The following is a 10,581-nucleotide window of genomic DNA, read 5'->3' as shown; positions in this document are numbered from 1 at the left end:
TGAAGATAACCAGTGGAAGGAATGATTCAGTTGTAAGCTGACCAAGTTTTTACTTACAGATAGATGCAAATCAATCCTGGTTTGGACAGGTTAAAAAGATTTTTAGAAATAGTTGTAGATATAAAGGCAAATTCCATCTACAACGCAATGAAAACATTTTTTTAGTTTGTGGAGAACTCTGACCATCAGCTAACAGCGATGTTTTTAAGCAACATTGCGGACGTTAGTCAGTAATTTATGTGGACTTTAAGCCCGTACATGGCTCTGTATGAGTACATTTTGGAAAGTGGAAGGTTGAATAAAGGAAAAAACTATTATTTGCTTATTTATTGAACAAATCGCGACATGGGAAACTGAAGGAAGTGCAAAAGGAGCCCAATAGAAATTTACACGATTGTTGTATACATGCATTTTGAAAATAAACAAGTTATACAGTTGATTGATAAGTACGAAAGTTCAATCAACCAGGCACTATTTAAGATGGAAGCGCGGTTAAGCTAATCAATTTCATTGCCTGTTAATATCTAATTTATTGTAGAGTAACCAATTTTGTGAATCGATAAACGCTTGCGTACGACTGACTGGTCATGCAAACAATATCGTGAATCTGCAATTTTTGGATTTAATAGTTTTATGAGTTTAACAAGAAAGGAATTAATAGCTTTTTTAAAAGTGTGGGATTTTTGGAGAGATTCAGTAAGGTATGAAAGTTATGTGATTTCCTGTCAAAAAGTAAAGTATAATCGCTGGTCTACCGGGTTGAAACAACCAGCACGTCCTGCTTGCCAAATATATTGTAATTTCATAGAAAAAAGTGACACATTTTTTAAACAAAAGAAAAAATTCGGTACAGTATAATTTTCAAGCAACAGTTAATTTTTCAGATTCATAGTGTTATCGACATTTGTAGTACTATAAATTTCTACTTATCGCAAATGCTTCGGACACAAGTGGCTTCATACGTCTTTAAGATAAAAATTAAATGCCTAAGGAAAATAAAAACGTGTAAAAGAAACTGAGTTATATCTGAGTGGAATGCTAAAAGTTCTTGTCAGTCCTGACTCTAACTATGAGATACAGGGTTATTAGAAATGTTTCTATCGTAGGCTTAAACAAAAGCGGAAAGGGACAGATCGATAGATATAAAAGAACTAAACATTTTTTAAGCCACCTACAGATAAGAAATATTTATAATAATCTATATATTTACCACACTATATTTACGCTACTTATTACTTCAAAGTGGCCAATACCCGCGTGAAAAAGTATACCCATATGGTTCTGTGAAGAAAAGACATTCAATACTTTCAGGTAGCCCTAATTTGCAAGGGTAAAAATTCTTATGAACAATGCCCGATAAACTGTTAAAAATAACAACACGCGATAAGATAACTGCGATTGACAACCAACTAATAGTTGATCGAATTTTTTTATTTCACCAATCTCAACCTGAATTAGGACGATATGAGAACATACACCGGATTAACCTTGTTTACAAAGCACAATTCACCGCACTGTGCATCAATATGATAATATGAGAAACGAAAGCAAAATGCGAAACACTGTTTACGTTCTGTTCAAATTTTTTACTTCACATTAAAAAAAAGCGTTTTTTTTTAAATACAGATACGCGTATTTACCAATATTATAACAAACGTGTAATGCGTAATTACATAATGTCAGAGTAAAATTATTAGCAGAAATAGATAACGTTCATTCATTTTACTGACTTACTTAAAACGAAACCGCAACAGACTAAAAAATGTGTTTTCATTTCCATTAAAGTGCACTTTCCATTATAAAAATGTTTCAGATAAAATTATCTACATTTGGTTCATCATTCCAAACTTCAATTTATTATTTCATATCTTCGGAACGTGTTTCTAGCTGCCACTTCGATAGTACTTTATGACTTTAATAATAACATTACATTGATGGTTCTTGATACATCTTTAACCAATTTCGCTTTTAAATTTAAAGATCTACTTCTAAACCATTACATTAACTGAACCGGGAACAAAATGTCAGTCATCATAAGACTCTATTCTGTAAAAAATTTGAGATTATTCGCAAACATAAGAAAATACACATCAATTACATCATCTATGTTAATAATAAATATAGCTAACAATAACAGTCGCAAACTGGACCCATGAGGAACTCCAGTTTCTTGAATAAAATAGAAAACCTTTAAGCATTACAAATATCTATGTACAATTTCATTAAGGTTATCAATTTATCTGAAAAACTAGAGGACATCATCAATTTTGTCAAAAAATGTCTCTGAAAAATTATCATAAATGACATCAACTTGGCAATGAAACTTATCACATTAAATTTGTTCCGGTGGAAAATCCTTTAATGAAACCTTGTTGAATAAGGAATATCATTTGCGAAATATAACTGTAAAACACCTTCTAGTATCTTTGCAAAACTGCAATTTAAAAGCATACTTTATTTCATGTAAGGATAAGTTAAATTCAATTCATTTTTAATTTGAGTCTTCAGACTTTTAAATTGTTTGTAATCATTAAGTGATTTGGTTCTTCTATAAAGTCCCCAAGCAGCCTTTTTACGTTTTTGGAAGATTTCGTTTAAAGCAGAATAAAAATGCGACGAGGCAGCAGTATAACATCAGAGTAAACTTGAAGAAAAGGTCAGTCCAACAACAAAAGCGATTCATCAAGTAGATTAAAATTACATTTTCTAAAGTTATATACTGATGACGATGCTACTGGAAATCCTTTCTGAGACGAACTTCCAAACATGACTCTTCAATATCAAGGGCAGGGTGATAACTGTGTTCTGCTAATTAAATCCAAAAGGTTAATAGGTGCAATTCTCTTTATCCTTTCCAAAAACTTAAACTTTTAGTAGAATATTCATTTTCCTGAAATTCTAGGAACGTACTGCTTTTACTGTTTGTATTAAAGTATACCTATTCAAAATAGGTGTGGAAATGACTAACACCAGGTAGGGTTTCTCTATAGTTTATTTACACATTCGAATATCTTACACGTGGAACAGGAGACGATGCCAGTCTTCTTCGTTTCGATGTCGGCGGCAGAAGAGAGTACTTGCCGTACTCGCGCCTCCTTGTGTCCCCAGTTGGTCTCTGCGTCGGCGCCAGGTTCACCAATCACGAGTGGTGTTCGGTGAGCATATTGAGTTGCCTACTCGTAGGCGAGAGGAAGTAGTACGTGTGCGTTGTGTTGCCTACATCAACATCACAGCAACGCCACATACCCCCCCCCAAGTAACGGGTGACAGCTGTCAAAACGGCTGTCAGTTGTCATTCTCTGAAACGTGCGGGGAGTGTTGACCTGCGGCCTGACCTGGTAGTTTGAGTAACTTCCTGTGTTCGTACTGGGGATGGAGCCGGTGGTGGTTCTGGTTTTTGGAGAATAAAAGCGGGTTTTACTCTGTCGATATTCACTGTTGTTTCCCTACCGCCTACATTGACCTTTATTATCTTAGCAGTACGAGACAGAACAAGGTGTGGACCGGTGTAGGGCTGTTGGAGCGGTCTTCGCACGGTGTCGTCTCTTAGGAAAACATGGCTACATTTACTGAGCTCTGTGTGGACGAAGGTGCTTTGCCTAATGTGGTGCGACGCTGGAGTTGGGCGAAGTTTCCTCATGTGGTCCCGTAGTTTTTCTACAAAAGTAGTGGGTTCTACGGATCTGTCGATACTGCTGAAAAAGAATTCGCCTGGGACTTTCAGTTGCGTTCCGTAGGTCAGCTCTGCTGGTGAGTGTCCGATGTCTTCTTTGATGGCTGTACGTAACCCTAATAATACTGTAGGTAGAACGTCTAGCCAACTTTCCGCTTCATGGCACATGATGGCTGCCTTCATGGTTCGATGCCATCTCTCGATAAGGCCGTTGCTCTGGGGCCTATATGGCGTCGTCCGAGAGCGCTGAATGCCCAAAATTTTCGCCAAGGCATTCATGGTGGATGCTTCAAATTGTCGCCCTTGGTCGGTTGTAATTTGTCTTGGGCAACCGAATCTTGAAATCCATGTTTCGTAGAATGTCTTGGCGACTGTCTCTGCGGTCATGTCGGTCATGGGTGCGATCTCTGGCCACCTGGTGAAACGGTCAGACATAGTGAGGCAATACCTGTAGCTTTGAGAGGGAGGTAGCGGACCTACTATGTCGATGTGCACATGTTGGAACCGTTCTGTGACGTCATCGAAATGCTGTAATGGGGCTTTGGTGTGTCGGCCAACTTTGGATCGCTGGCAAGGGATGCAGCTTCGTGCCCACTTCATTATGTGACTCTCCATAAATGGCCACACAAATCGCTTCTTGATGAGCTTACTGGTCGCTCGGCCGCTGGGGTGTGAGAGGTTGTGAAATCCTTCAAAAATTACTTTTCTCGAATCTTGTGGAACGTATGGTCTGACCACCCCCGTTGACGTGTCACACCAGATAGCCTTCTGGCCGGCCTGTGGGGTGAGTTTTTCTAACTGCAGGCTTGTTGTATCAGAGTTTAAAAGTGTTTTTAGTTCGGCGTCTTTTTCTTGTTCCTTGGCTAAGTCGTCGGTGTCAATGAACGTAGGAATTGTGATTTCATTGACCCTTGAAAGTGTGTCTGCAACTGTGTTTTGTTCACCTGAAATGTGGATAATGTTGGTAGAAAACTGGCCGATGAAATCTAGCTGCCTGACTTGTCTTGGGGATGCTTTGCCTGCTTTCTGCTGAAACGCGTAGACGAGGGGTTTGTGGTCGGTGAGTATGCAAAAGTCTCTGCCTTCCACCATGTGCCTGAAGAATTTTATGGTTTCGTAGACTGCAAGCAGCTCACGATCGTATGCGCTGTAGTTGCGCTGCTCCTTGCTAAGTTTTCTGGAGAAGAAACCTAAAGGTTGCCAGGTCCCATTGGAGTGCTGCTCTAGTACGCCCCCGATTGCGTAATCAGAAGCATCGGTGATAATTCTGAGCGGCAGATTTTCGGCGGGATGTGCCAGAAGCGCGGCGTTGGCTAACTCTGTCTTGCACGTTTCAAAAGCAGCTTCAGCTTCCTCTGTCCATTCGACTATTGTTTTGTCATTCTTCCGCGCGCTGTTCAGATATTGGTGAAGTGGTGTTTGGGTCTGGGCTGCGTGGGGAATGAAACGTCGGTAGAAGTTGATCATGCCAAGGAACCGTCGCAGATCTTGAACTGTCTTTGGTTTGGGGAATTCGCGGATTGCACTGACCGACGTCTCAAGTGGTTTGGTTCCACTCCCGGAAATCGTATGTCCTAAATATTTCACTTCGGCTTCACCAAACACGCACTTGGTCGGGTTAATCACTATGTGATGCTCCCGTAACCGAGAAAATAACATTTTTAGATGTTCGACGTGCTCTGCTTCATCTCGGGAGAACACTAAGATGTCGTCTATATACACATAGCAGAAATCAAGGTCACTTATTAGAGAGTTCAGGTGTCTTTGGAAAGTCTGCGCGGCATTACGTAGTCCGAACGTCATAACTGTAAACTCGAAGAGCCCAAACGGAGTGCACACGGCTGTTTTAGGAATGTCTTCTTCAGCCACGGGAATTTGATGGTATGCGCGCACTAGGTCTATGGTGGAGAACACACTCTTACCCTCGAGTCTGTAGGTGAAGTCCTGTATATGAGGGATGGGGTAGCTGTCAGGCACTGTCACGTTGTTTAGGCGCCTATAGTCGCCACATGGACGCCATTCACCAGGGAGTTTCTTTGGGACAAGGTGAAGCGGACTAGCCCAGGGGCTCTTGGATGGTCGGCACCAGCCCTGTTCCATCATGTATTGGAATTCGGCTTTCGCCACTCTCAACTTCTCGGGTGCAAGCCTGCGGGGAGCTTCTGCGACCGGGGGACCTCTGGTGATGATGTGGTGGAACACGTTTCCCCTGTGCTTCGTTCCAGGTGGCGGTGGGCGTGTAATTTCTGCGAAATCCGCTAGCAGTGCGTGATATGGCGTCGTCTTGGCCACTGTCGTGATCTGAGGCGATTTGCATATAGCGAGGGTTCCGCGAGTTGATAAGAGGGTGGCTGCGTCTACGAGGCGTCGGTTGCGGAGATCAGGTAGGAGGTTGTGATGCCTCAGGAAGTCTGCTCCGATGATGGGTTTGCCTACGTCTGCCACTATAAATACCCACTTGAACGGACGTTTCAACTTGAGATCAAGGAACATTAGCTTTTGGCCGTAGGTTCTGATCGCGCTGTCGTTGGCCGCGAAGAGCGTTGTCTCAGCTGGGCTGAGATGTTGTCTGCCTGAGAACAATCTCTTGGGTAACACGGAAACTTCTGCCCCCGTGTCGATTAAATATCGGGTACCTGATTTTGGGTCGGTGATGAAGAGGCGTTGTGTTTGCGCTGCGTCGTGGACCACCTCAATCGTCGACGGCGCCTCTAGTTTGACGGCCTTTTGTAGTCACAGGGTTTGGCGCATCTTCTGGCGTTTGCTCCAAACCGATTGTGATAATAGCAGATATTATCGTCCTGCGGATTCGACCTTGACCTAAATTTGGCGCGATTCCAGTTTTCGCCTTGCCCATGGCGCCTTCTGTCGTCTGCGAGTTGGTTTACTGTGGTCGATAAAGTTACGAACTGCTTCTGCAGTGCCGTAATGGCGGCAGCCATTCCATCTTCTTGCGCCGGTGTAACGGTTTGAGAGGCGTGCGCGGAGGTACCGCGATTTAGGGCACCAATATTTGCTGTGATGGCGCTGGTATGGTGGATTTCGGTCAATTTGTCCGCTATGGTCGCCATTTTGTCCAGCGTTTCTTTATCGTTTGCGGCGAGGATCATCTGTAGTTGTGGGGGTAAACGCTGCAACCACAGAGTCTTGAGGACGTCACCGCTGATCCCCTTACCCGCTAGGGCTTCCATTTCTCTTAGTAGTTGTGACGGCTGCTTGTCCTCTAACTCTATTTCGTACATGAGCTTCCGTAGTCGTTTTTCGGGGGTGTCTGCATAGGCGGCGATCAATCTGGATTTTATGCTTTCGTACTTTGTCTCTTCTGTTGGGGGGTTGGCGACCAAATCGGCAACCGGTTGGAGCGTCGCGCAGTCTAAGGCGGTTACTACGGTCCAGTACTTGGTCTGGTCGGACCTGATTCTCGCGCAATTAAATTGGGCTTCGACTTGTGCAAACCAAAGCACCGGGTCTCGCTGCCAGAATGTCGGTAGCTTCAGATTTGAACCACTTCTTACCTCATCAAGGGCTTGTTTGTTGGAGATGGTAGCCAGTTGTGTCTGGAACTGGCAAATTACTTCTTGTTGTTCCTGCAGTTTCTTTTGCATTTCTTCCATGGTGCTAGCTCTTTCTATTTTCTTTCCGGGGTCACCAATGTGGAAATGACTAACACCAGGTAGGGTTTCTCTATAGTTTATTTACACATTCGAATATCTTACACGTGGAACAGGAGACGATGCCAGTCTTCTTCGTTTCGATGTCGGCGGCAGAAGAGAGTACTTGCCGTACTCGCGCCTCCTTGTGTCCCCAGTTGGTCTCTGCGTCGGCGCCAGGTTCACCAATCACGAGTGGTGTTCGGTGAGCATATTGAGTTGCCTACTCGTAGGCGAGAGGAAGTAGTACGTGTGCGTTGTGTTGCCTACATCAACATCACAGCAACGCCACATAGGTATTCAAAATAAATCCCCTACAACCTCACTTTCGGCATGGATACAAATTCAGATTGTCATCTGTATGGGATTTATGTGAATATGCCTACTAGATAGATAGTTGATGACGTCGTAATATTATTGCGAGAAATCACTTTAAAGATATCTACGTATAACATGCTCCTTTACCTGTAGTTCAATAGTTCACCTGTATTTTTTATTTTAACATATATGAGTTATCATAAAAAAAGAATTCACAGAATCAGGTTTTATAATTTATCTAAGAAAGTGAATGTGTTTATTATGCCTCAAGAGTGAAAGAAATTCTATTTAAATCTTTAGAATCATTTTTTCTATTCTATTTAATTATTTAAAGTTATAAACAATTTTTAAACACCCGTCCGAGAATTTGTATCGTTTGCATTTTTGACTTCATATCTAGTTTTCTATACATTGTGAAAACCACACTAACTGTGTATATAATGTGCCTTGTTCAAAGTTTCAACAGGCACAAAAGTCATTTTTTTGTATATTTCCGTTTCTTATCCACCATAACTACACCAATTAGAACAGGAGAATATGGAATCTGTGCTTATCTCTTTTACGGTATGCGATAAGACTTACTTCAGGTGTTGCTTGGTACTTGAACTATACTGTAGAGTGTAGATGAACTTTGAATGGTTGAAGGGTCGACATAATTACCAATTGTATCTGTGTTGAAAGGTTATATCGATAACGAAATTTTTATTTCTTATCTCTTAATCTTTTTTAATCTCCTGATGGTAAATCCAGCTTTCTAAAACATTTGGGAGATTAAAATTAAGAAGACTAATAAAAATTGATTTCGATGGGAAAATATGGTCATATTTAAAATCATCTTGAAGTACAGAATATAAATTAATTACAACAAAATAGAAACATCACTTAAAATTAAAGTTGCAAACAAAATTTGGTTAATATAGTGTCCGAAAAAGGCCATTTATGGTCAGAGTGTGGAACGATTTGTTTATTGATGAGCCATGCTCAAAAACGTGCGTTTATCCAGATTCTAATTTACATAAACAATATCCTCTATACTGTCGCATCTATCAAGAATTTTAAATAACTTTTAGAGCACACATCCTATAAAAAACTGTCTGACAGCTCCTTTTATAATTTTGGGATTCGTGCTCTAAAAGAACTCTTAACCCATTGTAGGTATCGTTAAGTTTCTCCGCAGTTTTTCTTATTTTTAGTGGTAAAAACAGTGCATTAAATGGTATAGTTCGAATCAAATTTAAAACTTACTAATTATTTCTTCGATAGGTATTGAATCAATTAATTATGCATAATATGCTGTTAGTTGTTTTTTCTCAAGTTCACAATAATTCGTAAACTGCAAATTAAATGTTATCACAGGTGCATTATTTTACTGCTTTGTTGTTTCATTGTTTTATCTATTCGCGATTTTCCTGTATCGTTTCCTTAGGCACATTGATAGCACCCAAGGGTGTGAAGACTGTCTGTTTAATGCTTATATGTGATCATAAATTAATTGCCTCTAATCAATCTTAAATCGGATACAATTTATAATTTTTTTGACAAAGTAAATGCGGAAACTGCAGTGCTATTTTGAAACGAAATATTCCCGGTACACAGTGCGATGCTTGCCAATTGTCGATTTACACACTTTATATGGGGGGTGGTTTATCAGAACAAGATATACAAATTCCAAGATACAAATGTAAATCAATTAAAGTAGTTTGTTTCCACTTCTTGTGAAGAAAATATGTTGTCTTTCGCCATCTTAAAGCATTAATACAGTTAAGAACTGCGTAATAAATTCGCTACGTCTGTTGATAACTTAAACCCAGAACTACAATAAAAAATGGACAATCTAAAAACTTCCATTACTCAACAGAATGTCCCATCAACAACGAATGTGAAGAAATAGTTGTGACTTTGATGAAACTTTTTTTTAAATGTTTAGTTTATAATTTAAAGTCAGAAAAATTGGTCGAAGGTTGTTTCGGCAGAACTGAAGAACAAAAAAAAAACATATCCAACTTTTTCGAAAAATTACAAAATTAAAGAACCCCTATAAGTTAACATAAATGTATGTATGTAATGTTAGAGTAGATATAAAGAAGGGTGCCACGCATATGTTTCAAATGAGTTTTTTCTTTACAAAATTTTGTGAAGGTGCCATCAAGACGTACCTTTCTAAGTGTACGGTGTAAGTTAAGTTAGAGTTGCGCGACAGCAGTGGTCAAACGAGCCATACTTACCATGATACATTTTTTTAGCGTTCAAGAAAAAAATCGCTTTCCTTAAAACGAGGATAGATAACATTTAAATTACATTCAATTCTTATTTTAACAACTCTTGGGCTAAATCATTATTCCTTCTTGTTGTTATTTTAACTTCTGTCACTCAATATATAAAGCACAAAATTTTTGCAATTGTTTCTATTATTATTAATAATAATAGTAATAATGATATTTATTTTCTACAGGTGTTATCACCCAATTACAAAAAATAACTTCATATTCATTCCCATATTAAAACCTACCTTTTACACAAATAAAGTAAAATAATTACATTCCATAAACCTAAAAATTTTTTTGTTTTATAACATTAACTCTATCAAAATTAATATCACACAAATGAGATATACCATGAAATGTGTTACCCATGACAAAAATTCAGATGAAAACAGGTTTTATATCGCGAATTAATTCTTTTCTATCTTTGACATATCTCATTTTTTAAGGACAGGACATATAAGTGATTTTTTCTAAATTGATGGCAATTGTTTACTACTAATAACAAGATTAAACAGATATCTTAAGGGTTCAGTCAGTACAGTAGCACAGTCTCTTAAAAAAAACTTGGAAGTCCATCTGGTTCAGATGTAAAACTGTTCTTGGATCGTTTAAGTGCTTAATAAACTTCATCACTAGTGGTATTTGATATAGCCACAGTAATATCGTGGTCAATATC

This window comes from Zophobas morio, unplaced genomic scaffold (genome assembly GCF_036711695.1).
Source record: "Zophobas morio isolate AGI-343-1 ecotype UQ-CSIRO unplaced genomic scaffold, CSIRO_AGI_Zmor_V1 ptg000024l, whole genome shotgun sequence".
In the NCBI taxonomy this organism is placed as follows: domain Eukaryota; kingdom Metazoa; phylum Arthropoda; class Insecta; order Coleoptera; family Tenebrionidae; genus Zophobas; species Zophobas morio.
Note: the sequence above shows the minus strand (reverse complement) of the source record.